The sequence below is a fragment of the Hibiscus syriacus genome, unplaced genomic scaffold (genome assembly GCF_006381635.1).
Source record: "Hibiscus syriacus cultivar Baekdansim isolate YM2019G1 unplaced genomic scaffold, ASM638163v2 tig00112347_pilon, whole genome shotgun sequence".
Lineage (NCBI taxonomy): Eukaryota > Viridiplantae > Streptophyta > Magnoliopsida > Malvales > Malvaceae > Hibiscus > Hibiscus syriacus.
Window position 1 is genome coordinate 1,231,084 of NW_024063308.1, and position 14,866 is coordinate 1,245,949.

Genomic DNA, 14,866 nt, shown 5'->3' on the forward strand with positions numbered 1-14,866 from the left:
AGTCATATTTGTACATCATATGTTAGTATGCATGGTTTATGATCTTTAATTAAAATATGTATATAATTTTTTTGCATGTCACGTTGTATGTTATTTTTTAATTTTGTATAATTAATTTTTGGTATGGCATACTTTTTTTCATAAATTGCATGATAGCATCATTTGCATAACTCTACATATTACATAATTGGATTAAGGGTAATACCCTTTTAATTTAAAATTGTTTTAAGTGGGCAGTCATAACTGATTTGAGATCCGCTTTTAATGATTTTAAAATAAAAGTGTATCCCGAAAGTGAAACAAAAAAATTGATTTGTCACCAAAAATTTGGGAACGATAGAAAAAGAAATGTTCGTTTATTTAAATATATCGAGAAAAAGGTTGTTATATCTTTAAGATCTGGTCTCGATATTTGTAAATAATCGAACATTCTTTATCTTTCTAAAACGACTTGGTAATTTTAATTTAATTTGTTTGAGTGATTTTGAATGTTTTTAAATTTACGTCATTGTTTTATGGGATCAAAAATCAAATTAAGTTCGAATTTGTAAAGTTCAATGCAAGGACGTTAATTAATCGACTAGGTACCAATTTAGGGCGTCGTGGGGGTGCTAATCCTTCCCCACACGTAACCGACTCCCGAACTCATTTTTTGATAACACGGACCTTAATTTGTTGTTTTAATTAAAATTAATTTTTATTTAAAATAACAAACATCTTTGGGTGCCCAATCACACCCTAATCAAAGATTGGTGGCGACTCTTTGATCAATATGTTTTTAACGAAAATAAAATTTCAAATTTTTCGAAACGAGAAGTTTTTAAATCGCATTTGTTTTTTAATTAAAAATCAATTGAAAAAGGTAAATTAAAAATTAATGTAGTTTTTCAAAATCTCACCTTTTTTCACCTTGAAGAAAAAAATCGTTTCGACAAAAGTATAATAAGTGAAATAGGAGAGATTAAAATTTAGTTACCAAAATTTACCCTTAAATGATAGAAACTTACGTGGTAACTACAAACATAGTTTTTATCATCTACTTCTTGCCCTCTATTGTTACATGCAATGCAAGTATGAAGCTGATACAGAGTAGGGATTGTTGCCTAACGTAAACCTTACAATTGGGCTTACAGGAATGGATTTAGATGGATGGTACACCAATGCTCATAAGTTGCACCATCAATGATGAAACCAAGCCCATCCTCCTGCAAAGGTAACATGTTATACGTCATAAAATCTCAAAATTTATAGATGTCACACTTTAAAAAATATCTTAATTTTGTCTCTAAGAGTGTTCAAATGATAACAATTTTTAAATAAAATATCACAGTTATAGAGCTATTTTATGACATTATCCTAGTTTCATATATTTGAAATTTTTATTTTATTTTATTTTATAAGAAACAATCGTAATATAATAAATTTTGATATTTTATAAATTCGTTTTATTATAAAATGTTTTAGGGACCTCATTTTAAAATATAACATAAGTCCTCCAAATCTCTTGGGACGGGCCTAGATAGAACTAAATCCATAACAATGTGTGAACTATACAAGAAAAACCCGCTACACCACCCTCCATCTCTATTTTAATTTTAGCTATGCAATTTAACTTTTTTACATGAATGATCTAATATACAAAAACTAACATGTCTCATATGACACAACCCTACCCTGAATAAGGGTAAATATATCTATTTAGTCAGAATCAGCACTATATTCAGTTTTGCAGCACAGCTTATATATATATATATATATATACATACGTACGTACTTACATGAGTGCGATGATCAGCACGTACATTGCATGGCAGAATTTCCGAAGCATCCTGCTTTGTTTGCAATTTTTCGAACTCCTGTTTTGGGGAGAGACAATGAAAATGTTGCTGGAGAAATGAGGATTCTGTCCATCATATTTACTTTAGGGGCCTCAAGAATTGATTTAGGTATAGATAGTGCCCATTGCATACTCCACATCGCAAGAGGCCTCATATATATAAGAGATCGGAAACGTCCATCGATCGTCCACGCCTCTGGAGTCTGGAACCAGTATCTGTTTGCAAAAGAAATTGGAGTCTCAGAGCACAAAAAAATAGGATTAAGAAGTTATCAAAGGTCATGTAAGATCCTCAAATTTCAAGTTGGTATTGGAGTCGACTGTTATGTAAGATGCTCAAATTTTGAGTTGGTATTGTTGTCAGCGTATCTGTTTCGCTCTAATTGTGAAACCAGGATAGAATTATAGAAGGTTTAACATAAAAAGCACTCTTTGGTTAGAATATCAGTCTAATCATTGTTCAACCTTATCAACAGTGATCACTGGAAAGTCTTGAAAACTTTTCCTATCATCAGGGATTCAGATAGCCCAGATGAGCTATCTGTCAAGCATTGATCAGTTGAGAAGGATAGTTTTTATCTTTCCCCACACGACACAAGATGCGTGTCATGAACCACTGTTTCTAATGCCATGAAATCGATTTTCATTGTTCTTTTGCAAAAATAGAGAGAGATTAAAAGTCATGTTAAACACTTACCCAAATCCCTCTTCCGACCATCCAGCAATGAAAACACCTTCAGCTGTTGTGAATGCCTCTTCCTCCATTCCAGCGAGAAGCATATTTGCTGCCACAGCATAGGTAACACCAGTCCAAATTTCCCGTGACTGCATACAGGATTCATCCACCTTTCCGTTGGGATGCATTCCATTTACGGCACCCATCCTTCCTCCTTTAACTTTCATCACATTGAAATCATATATTTTCTGAAGAGCACTTCTTGTTTTGAACTCATCAAACAGTGGTGCCAAACCTGAAGATAATGTGTACCATTGCCCTGCCAGTTGGTCTGCTTGTATAGACTTACTATAACTACTAGACCCACAGTCATAATTGAAATAAGAACCATTCCACAGTTTCTTTTCAAATGCTGATTTTGCACTGAAAAATTTACTTTTGCACGTTTCAGCAAAGAACTTGTCACCTACCTGCTGGGCCATTGCAGCAGCAGATTGGAGCGCAGCAAGCCATAAACAACCACAGTAAGCACTTACACCGTGAACAGTCCAAGCATCGTATGTCTGATCAGGAAATCCATCATTTTCAATGAGTCCATCATCGTCTCTATCAAATTGTTCCATGTATTCCATTGCAGTGCGTACAGCAGGCCAAACATCAATTCCAAATGCCATATCCCCCGTGGCAGCAAAATCTCTGTACACTTGAAGCACAAACTTGGAATTCAAATCCTTCCATTTGCTTGTATCATGTATGTTATATGCGTTCATTTCATTCCAAGGATCATGAGTCCCTAGATCATGAGGAACAGCTCCTCTAACCTTACGAATTCCATAGTTACCCTCTGCGAGAAACTTCACTTTCCTTCCATCCTCAGATAAAACAGCTTTGGCAAAGTCACGTTGAATATTGAGTTCAATCTTGGGAAAAAGCTCAAGAAGGGCAAATGATGCATAGAAGTGCACATCATAAGTGCACCACATGATATATTCAACTCCTTCTAAGTACAAGAACCTACCAACATCTTCATCGCCGTCAATTTGATCTGGCAATTTCAAGTGATATGAGAACTGCTCGCTAGTTCTTTTTTTCCGAGGAATAGTTGAATCACCATTCTGTATTAACTCAACACCTGCAGAACCGTTACTGCCACTGATACTGGTATGTTCAAACACTGTACTATTCCTACAACTCATTTCAGCTTCAGTTACTTTTACATCTTTGTTCTCTACTTTCATTGGTGGATCTTGATCCTTTTTCGCATCTGAAGATGGAAAGGAAGAATCTGCAAAGTGATTAAATAGTTATCTAGCTTTACTGGCCAAGAGGATGTTATAGGTTCTTTCCGGTACACAAGAGACAAGAAGTTACAGCAGGCTAAAATTAATATAAGCTAAAACAACATGCAAAGGACTGGGCAATTAGTATGTACCTATCCAAACTGTTCCACCAGCAACCAAAAAGTAGAGCTCATTAAAAAGTGTGAATTTGTACCTGCAAATAAAAGGAAAAGATTAGCTAATTAACATGATAAATGAAGATATATTTGTGACTAAACACTTTTTCCCCCTCTCTGGTTTCCATAAAAATCAAATGACATTATCAGTTAAAGAAAACGATAAATGCCTGTGGTCTCCGAGACAGAATCTGCAGAACAGTTATTATGATGCTTCAAAGACTAACAATTTGTCTAAAGGGCAGAAAACCCCAAGAGAGAGTCGAAGATGAATGATCTCCAACGGTTCCACCTTTACCTCCACTTCCACCTCCCAATTTCCTTCATTCACTTTCCCTCTACAGAATAGGGAGAGAGAAACTTGTGTTCATGAATAATTTTCACCACTCTATTTTAGCACCAGCATAGCATTGGCAATGGAAGGAACTATATAAGCCATTTACAATATTACATGCAATGCACACACCCTTCTCCATACATCTATTTTCCCATATGAGCAAGAGGAAAGCTTTTTTGCATGCCAAGATTCATCTTTGATGGAGAAACAATAAAGTAAAATAATGGAAGGAAAGATAAGGTTGATGTGAAAAATAAAAGGTTGCACTGCATATTACCATTCTGGTAGCCTTCTGTCGTTGAGGATAGGGCTTTGCCATTTCTCAATCTCTTCTTCCCAAAACTTGTAATCTACGAGACATCAGAATACTATAGGTCTTAGGTACGAATATGAAGTTAATAGAAATTTAGTGTCACTAAGAAAGTTATGAAAAGAAAAACAGAAATCTATTATGGAAAGCATGATTCCAACAATGATTTGTAAAAAAAGAGTAATGCATTAAAATGAAAAGATATTCAAACCAGATCCATACTTGTAAGTGCATCATGAACCAAGTCTTGAGCTGCTCGTTCAGATGTGCCATAGAATTTTGTGTATCTCCTGTGAGAGAAGGAAAAAGTTAAAGAGATGATTACCAAAGTGTAACACAACTGTCACTTAAAATTGCCACTGAACACAAACATTACTAAATTTAAAAACATCAGATGACCACTGGATCTATCACAGATTAGCTATCTTTCACAAGAAACATCCTGATGTAAAAGGAAAAGTTAATAAAGAAGGCTTGCATGGTAGACACTAGACACTAATAACTGTTGTTTCTCACAGCTGAAAGTTTAGAATTTCTTGTGGCCTTAGCTGCTTTAAAGGCACAATACCACAAACATCCTGTCCAAGGTCTGTATTGAACACATCAAACAAATAATGCGCATGCACTAACGTGTGAAGGGAAAAGGATATATACCGATGGTATGAGCTCCCTTTTAAAAATTTTATTTTTGGAGAAGACCAAGCAAGAGCAAATGCAATGGTGCACTTTCCATGAGGTTCCACCCAGGCAGAAGCTGAAACTGCAGCACAAAGTGTCTCTCCAGATGATGAAGGCATGCTTGGTCCACAATTGAAATTTTCACGATCAAATGTCCATCCTTCATATAGTAAACAAGAATTTAATTATCAGACGGTCAGCAAATGCAGTGTTAATATCACTTGCACTAGGGTGTCAGTATCGCATGCTAGTATGTATCTGACATGAGTATGGTCAGATTACTCTTAGTTTTTTCATGTATTTGGAGGACCCTTAGAGGTCCTATCCCTATATCAAGTCTCAGGAACAAATGTAGGACAGGGGTACTTATGGAAAAATGAGAAGTTGAAACTGCATAGCATAGAATAGCCATAAGGGTGATAAATACAAAAATGTGCGGTGATCCTAATAAAAAATCATGAAGCAAGACTTTATTCTTTAAATTGAGGATAAGCATCCAAGGCCCACTGCATTCCATAAATAAATTTATAGATAAGAAAATTTATGAAATGAAAAGAAAGGTAGACAGTCTTTTACACAAAATCATTACCTCCATCATTTTCCCCACATCTTCTTTGCCGTTACAAAGCTTCCTTCAGTAAGTCCAAAACAGGGTAGGACTGTTACATTGACATTCTGTGTTTCAGAAGCAGCAACCGCAAAAGTAACAGGAGGGTTCCCCTTAGCAGTCCTGTGAAACGACTCACAATTCTTAGAAACATTTGAAATCTAATATAATGTAAGCAATATATACAAATTATTTATGCACGAGTATATTAAGGCAATATCTACTGCTAGAATATATGCACATGCATCAAGGAAAATACCAACAAAGGAGATAATAGAGAGATGGTTCATGTGATACTGTTAGAATATATGCTAATATCTGCTGCTTTATTTTAGGGTATATTATAAGAATTATAATAGTTATATTTTGCATTAAATTAGGGTCAACATAGAGTTATTTTCTTCATTGAATACTCTTTCACTTGGTATGAATACTGAACAAGCTTGAGGGAATAATCAAGCTATTTTCCCCAAAACCCTTTTTCTTCCTTTCCTTTTCCTTCTCTTGTAATTTTCAATCTTTTAGAATATATGTTAATGTCTAACAGATACCTATACTTTAAATAGGAGCAGTGCCGCAAGAATCAGTTTTGTTTACAAATTTCATCCACTCCCCCCAACTTGTTAACTCAGAATTACTGAGAAATTATATATGGCATAATACCATTTCATCAAACATAGTTAGTTTCATTGTCCTACTTGGCGTGGCATTGACATGAAAAAGATAAAACATGAAATTTATAATATTTCCTCATAGAGAAATGAAAACTTGAGAAAAATGGAGTTAAGAACTCTAAAAGCCGTCTTATGATATTTTGATGTACTCCAAGGATTAAGGTCTCGGGGTATGAAATTGTGAGAATAAAAACAAGATGTTTCAGGAGCGATGATAAGAATATTCACAAGGAATCCTTCAGAATAATCTAGCCGTACTTTAAAGTAAGAATAAGCTAAAAGATTATCTGCCAAATACGACATCAACTGCTTAGGATTTTTGGTTGTTAAAAGAAATAAGGGTAAATTACGTATTTAGTCACCTACTTATTCCTTCAATTCCGTTCTGATAACCCACAGTGAAAAAATTAACAGTGATTCTGACGTGTAATCATAAGATAATATCAGGCATCATTAAAATTTTCTTTAAAAAATACCATGTCAACAATTCTATTTATTTTTTAACAACGAATAACTAAAGCGTAACGTTAGATATGTTTTTTTTTAAAAAATAGTTTGAGGACCAAAACGAAACTAAAAGAATAGGTATACGTAGTTTACCCTAAAAAATTCTTAACCTGATACGAAAACACAAATCCACTAGAAGACATATTTTAGTAAATTATGTATTTTAATTCACCAATTGTCACAACGGAAACATACGTTTTTGTTATAGATTTTCATTCCTCCCAAGGTCAAGTGTTGTCAGCTATATTTTAACACAACATATTATTTAGCATTATGGTTGGCAACTTATCCAAGTCTCGCATAATCTTATGTTCGTTTTCCATTTCTTTGTGTTCCCATTATTTGTGAGTTGTCTTTTGGTCTATTTCCATTTCCTTTTGTTCCCATTATTTGAGTCCTGTTATAGCTCAATTTCCATTTCTTTTTGCTTCCATTATTTGGGAGTCTGTGTTATTGAGGGGCTAGACTTTTGGATGGAACTGCCAAGAGAAAACTGCAAACCAACCCTCATATATAGACAAGGTTTCAGTTACTTGCTTGTGATGTAGTAGTACGCCAGAAACTCCATCTTCGCCTCTATCAAAATAAAAGGGAAGAAAGTTAATATAATTTCCAAAGTGCAAAGTTAAAATGGGAAGGACATACACAAAAGATGCTCACATGAATGGTTCATTGACATGCTCTCCTGATAAGTGTGAAATTCCACCGATTGAATTCTACAGAAGCAAACATTGATTACTGAACATCCAAGGACCCGTTTTACTATATAGATTTGAGTAAAATTAGACAAGTTTGGAAAGAAAAAATGACCTACCGCCCATGTAAAGTAGGCTGACTTTTTTCCTTTCTTTTCCAGTGTTCACCAACTGCAATAGATCAAGTAATGACCATATAGGAAGATAGAAATAACCGATTACAGAAATTATAAATATGCGCAAAAGACCAAAAAATTGGTTGTAACAAGTCACCAAGTTCTGGAAATTAGATGCTTAATTAGCGTACTGTGTATACAAAAACTGCTGGAAGACTGCTATCCCTATAATTATGTGGAATGAAGGGCGATATCTGTCGACATGACACTTTTAGTTCAGGGTCTGGTTCACCTGAAAAAGTAACAAGATTGTTCAAAACAAGATTCAAGGAAAAGTAAACAGATTTGCAGAACAAAGAAAGTTTGAATAGTACCATCATATATTGTCCATGCTCTAGGAAACAAAGCATGGTATGTAGAATGCTGGCCATTCAGATTCCATCCCCATGATGAAATACCGTCATCACTAGTTTTCCTATGAAAGCATACTACAAACATTACACTTACACTCTTCTGTAGTAATAAATTCCCTTGCAAACTTCAAAAAGAGAATGAAACAATTTTTTTTCTTAAATCTAGGCAAGCTCCAGTAAGTTTGCAGGAAGCTTTGTAACTTTTCAATAAATAAATAAGACACTTCAGACACAAATACGCCGGCATGAAGAACACTCCCTAGTTAACGGTGAATTTAACAGCCCCTTACTTCCCACTCTCTCCTTTCCCTTTCTCCCCTAAAAGTGTATCTCTTCGCTCTCAATCCCAACTGCACAAAAGTTTGCTGTCAACCATGTAGTATTTAGCATTTTGTCACAAGACTGGTTTAGAAACAATAGGAAGTTCAGAAATCAAAATAGCAGACTTGATAAATAAAGTAGCAGCAAGCTGAAAGCAATTTCACAGTCGATTAATGACCAAGCAATCAATTTTTAGTGTTAGCAGATAAAATGCTAAGGTCATGACACAGAAATCAAACCAGATATTATTTGGTGTCAAGTTCCAATAGAATTTTCCGAGGTACTCAAATTTCATTATTATCGAAGCCTGCAGTTCTGGTTTCTCATTAAGGATATTAACGGGTAAAACTAATGACAAAATTTGGAGTTAGTTGAATAGGTATCAACTACTTCCCTCTGTTATGATGATAAAGTGAAATAAACAAGAAAGAACGAATGAAGAAAGGACATAATAAACAAAGAAGGCAAAGTTGTACTCCTGCTGAAGGTTAATCTCATATATCAACCAGTTAATAAAAACATGAATATTTGTTTCTTTTATCTCATAAAAGATGTACAAATATCAAATTTCTATTAAAGTGATTGTATTATTGCTTCGCAGGATTTTCTTCTTACCCTAATCCTTCATGCTGTCCTGGAGCCAAAACAGATGCATACTTCTTTTTCCCTCCATCACGAGATATAAATATCTACAGGATCGGAAATAAAGCAAACCATCAAGAAGAAGAAATTCTGGTTTAACATTTCTTAACATCCAATGATTTATTTTTAATCCATTATCTCGGGGGTGGCCGTATTTGTTTCAAGAAATTAAGTTGGAAGTGCATCAGAAATCTATCAATAAGATGATATTGAATAATTTAATGGTGCAGAGCAACCACACTGGTTGGTTCTAGATTTAAAATGAAAAAGCATATCGTCTTATAAAATTCAAATATAGTCTTGAAAGCTCTTTTAATGAAAATGTCGATTTGTCTTATTGAAACACAAATTCAAGTTCAATGCATGTATCATACATTCAAATGACATTCCTAAAACCATATGTTGACCAATCTTATTTTATATACAATATACAGACTTTGGTTTTGGATCATTGTCTAGAAATAAATCAATTAATCTAATATAGAGAATATACCACAAACAAGTACATAAGTTGAAGGGAAGAGCTTTACAGAAAATTGATTAGCCATTACAGGTGAAGTGTTACAAGTTCCAGGAACAATTTGCCATTGCCTGAACTCGCCTCTGAAACCCCTGGATATACTGCCACTCCTGAAACATGATTTGCCACCATCAGGGTACATAAAAATTTCCAGCACTAAGAAATGAGTGTAGCTAAGCCAGATTAAATACCCCATTCCTCCCAGCGGAACTCCTTGAGATGCAGATGGCTTACAACTTTCTCGGGTGAAAGGGTCAATCGGTGCTTTCTACACATAATCATAAAATAATATATAAAAATTACTCAGAGAATATTTGCATCCTACCCTGTGCTATCAAGGAGAACAATAGCCTATTTCCAGAAACTAGAAAATAGAAAAGAATACCAAATGAGTGCAAACTGATTTAGACAAGAGAATTACCCTTCCATGAGAAGCCTCTTCCCTGACATAGGACCATAGACGTATACCTAATCGCACCTAAGATTTCAATTCCAGATCAATTGAAGAGGCAACCAGGACAAGATATCATGCATTCTTGCTATACAGTAGTCAAATTATCTGTATCTTGAATCAATCGAGCAGGATTTCTAACACTTACCATCTTTATTGCTTCCATAAATGTAACACTAATTCTTTAAGAATATTAGCATGGCTGTTTAGTCTTCTTCTCCATGCATGTTTTGGTGGGGAAGCACTATCAAAATCAAACTATAGAGGAGTACCAAACCAACAAATCAATACAGAAGAAAAGCTTAGAGTTAAACTGAAATAAAAACACAACTATTGAGTCAAATAAAATAGTTCTCAGATGCAGGTAATGTGCCATTTAAGACTGATACTTGAATACAAATCTCTCAGTCTCTTAGTAATATCAATGCAGACTAGATAATAGCAATATCTGGAAGAACTAATTGTATTCATTTGAGACAAATGACAGTCTCATTTCAAGAGTCGAAACTTATATTCTGACATAGGCATCAAGTTTATGTTATCAGAAATCGCTCCTCTTCCCAGCACTTTACGAATTGGTAAGTGCAATCCCAATCAACGAACATTAGCAATCCAATTCAGTAAAACTAATGATCCAATTAGCATATATAGTTTATTATAAAATTATTAAATAAAACAAAAAATTTCCAAACTTGAAATTTTATTTATTTATTTATTTTAAATTATGTATTTTTTTAAATACAAATTATATGTCTAAGATAAAAAAAACGTTTTATATTAAGCTACGTATCAAATTACATTCCATTTAATTGATGATTTCTGTTATTGCACCTCGGGTCGGGCCAATCCACCTTCAAGCTGGCTTTGAGTTAATCACATTTCTTTTTTCCATTGCTTTTAAAGAAGTACAAGATTTTGACCAGACACCAGCTGCAAAAATCACTTATCGCATCTAAGGCAGCGAACCTTCTTATTCTTATGAACTTTTTTCCGTGAATTTTGATGAGATGCAAGCTTGCAATTAAGCTTTCATTAATGGTTAATACAAATAAAAAGTAAACTTTCCTAATTTTAAGTAATTGTATTAAGTAAATATTTCCTAAACCACATCATTTATGCTATTTCCAAAATCACGCGCGACGATTGAATAAAATGAAAGGAAGAAAAAAATAGTAAACCGTTCAATTTTTCTATAAAACAATTTTCAAACCTTGTTACTTTAGGGAAGAACTAATTCCGTGGAAAATCGAACCTTAGGGGAAAAAACGCAGTATAAAAGAATAAAATAATTTTCTCCTCTTAAATTTTATACAAGTACTATTTTTCCTCCACTTTTACACATTTTCTCAGGAGCCAAACAGAATCAAATCAACTTAGAAAAAGAACAAAATAAAAACGAACGACAAAACAGAAAAACTTACCAATTGTAAAGTATTACGGCTGACATATTCCTCAGGCGGCCATGAATTCTTTCTATGATTAAATATATTTCCAGTAATCATGCTGACTGATTAAAATTCGAATTCTCTTTTATTCTTCTCTTCCTTCACCTTCTCTTTACCTATATCTCTCCAAACTCAAGCTGTCCAAAAAGGGGAGGAAAAGGAAGGGAAAAAATGTTAACAAGTTGGGAAGAAAAACGAAGCTCTAAATCAGAGAATCGCGGGATCATATATAATCAAATAAGGTGAAGAAAAAAAGGCAGCGTAAAGCATTCATCGCGGCTTTTTCTTACATAAACAAAAGGAGAAAACTTTTAAGGAAAAAAATAAGAGTGAATGGAAATTTGAAAAAGGAACCGATGTTAATCGGTCTACTCAAATAAGGTAATAGATTATTTAAATAATATTCAAATTTTAAATTAATTAAAACACAAAATTTAATATTATTATTTGAAATCAATATGAGTTAATATATACCGAAAGATAATTCTTAATTATTTCAGATTGAATACTCAAATCATTAGTATTTATGATGTTTAGATCTGAGATTTTAAGAAATAATAATAATTCTTTTATCAACGAGATCATTTGATTTATATTTATAAGCAAAATTAATTAAATTAAAAAGATTGATATTTTAAATAATTTTAATATTATTTAAATTAAATTAATTAATTTATAAATTAAATATTAATATTATATAAAGGCATTTTTAAAAAGAAATTATATTTGAAGTTTGAGGTTCAAATACTAATAAAAATATAAAATTTATATTAAATGTTTGAGAATTATTTTTAAAAGATAATATTTTATATTATTTTAAATTAATAAAAAAACTGTAAAACCGTACGCGTGACACATGGAGGAAAAGCCGTTTGGACTTTGGAGCCTTGCCAGCTCTCCTGCAACGCCAGGTGGGTGTTAACGTCATAAATTCCGAATTATTTTTCATGTGTTCACTGATTGATTAATATTATATTTAAATTGTTTAATATAATTTATTTTTCAGATATATATATTTTACTGAATTAATTTAATTAAAATTATTTTATTAAATATAAGCATATTTGACCAAGCTATTTATTTTTGTATTTTCATATTTTTAGCGTATTTTTAATTATATCTTGAAATTGTTGAAAAACTAAAGAATGATTACCAAAAAAGAAAAGGAAACGGTAAAAGGGCGTTGCGTGATAGCTGACGATAGGATGTGGACTAACTTTTTTTTTCCTTTCAAAAAATTATGGCGGAGTTTTATTAAAAATTAAAATTTAATATACACAATATTTGGAATTAATATTAATTATTTACTTAGTTGGTGGTGCCGGACAAAAATGCGACTGTGTCGTGTTGTGTTGTGTGGACCGCATCGCATCGCACCGTATCACGTTGCACAGTGAGTAACCACTGTTTTGTTTTTCATTTGGAAGTTAATATGAGTATATGGTTATGTTTGTTTCAAGTAAATATTTTTATTGTTATTTAATATTCGATCGATGAAAATAAATTAGTTAATATAAAATATTTATTGGTCAATGACATTTTTTTGAATTTTTTGAAAAGTTATTTTTAGTCTAATTTTCTTAAGTCATTTTCTGAATATTTCACTTTAAAACTAAATAATTAAATACTATTATTTTATGTATTTAATATTAATAAATTATTTTAATACAAATATTAATGATTAAATATTTAAAATATATTTATTAATATTTTTAATGATATTATATTTTAATATATAATAATATATTATATAATATATGATATTATGTTCTTATTTTAATAATATATAATAAAATTGTTAATAAAATTTATATTATTTTTAATAAAATTTATATTATTTATTATTTTAAATTATATTATTAAATTATATTATTTATGTATTTAATATTAATATAATAGTCTAATAATATTTTAAAAATAATTAAAATATATTTATTAATAATTTCTAAAATATAGTTTAATATTCTTATTTTAATAAATTTTAATATAATTTATAATAATCTTATTTTAATAAAATATAACGATCTTACTATTTTATTATAAAACTATAAAAATGATATTTTAAAAATAATATTGATATAAATAATATTTTAATAATAATATTGAAATAAATAATATTAAATACATTATTTTAATAGTTTAAAAATAATAATATTAAGTTTTTATGATAAATAATGTTATGCATTATATTTCATATTTATAATAAATAAGTTCTAAAAAATTTATAAATTAGTAGAAAATTATTTACACAACATCGTTTTTCATAAAATATTTTTTAGAAGATGTAATTTATTTTACGAAAATATTTTATGTAAAAGGTTTTCACTTTTTAGTGAAACAAACAAACCTTAAAATATAATTGATTAATATAAAATTAAAAAATAATAAAAATCGATTGTAGTTTAAAAATCTATTAAGAGGTTAACTCTTTAAAATGATTTAAATAACCATTTAAATTGAAATAAAAAATATTATGTTCTCCGCACTAAATTATATAAATTGCATATTTATTTCAATTGTAATCTCAATAGTTATCATTGAGACATTCTCGATAGTAACCGAAATTATTATCAATTGTGTAACTTTTTAGAGTAGACAAGTTTTTTCGATTGTAACCAAAATTATTACTAAGGGTCCGTTTGTTTCACGTAAAACGCTTTCTAGAAAATGTGTTCCTCATTTTCCAGTGTTTGGTTGGAGAAAAACTGTTTGGTCAACGTAAAACATATTCTTGATCAACATAATTTTCTTTGGGTTTTCTGGAAAATTACTTACGGAAAATTCCGTAAGTAATTTTCCGAACTTTTCACTTCAAATAATAAATACTCAAAATAATTTTATTTTATGATTTTAATATTAATAAAATATTTTAATATCATTTTAATCAAAATATTAATTATTAAAATATTTAAAATATATTTCTTAATATTTCTAATAATATAATATAATATTTTTAATATTATAATAAAATAATCAATTATATTATAATAATATAAGATATAATATTTTTAACATATAATATAATATAACACTATTACTTTAATAAATAATTAATATAATCTATAATACTTTTATTTAAATAAAATATAGCAATATTAATATTTTATTAATAAAATAATAAAAATAATATTTAAATAACAAATAAATTATTTTAATATTTTAAAATAATAATATTAAGTTT

At 30.8% G+C, this 14,866-nt stretch overlaps 1 pseudogene; it reads right to left on the bottom strand.

The window, feature by feature from the left end:
* Nucleotides 1-1,757: 1,757 nt before the first annotated feature.
* LOC120178337 lies at nt 1,758-11,928 on the bottom strand (annotated as a pseudogene).
* Nucleotides 11,929-14,866: the final 2,938 nt, after the last annotated feature.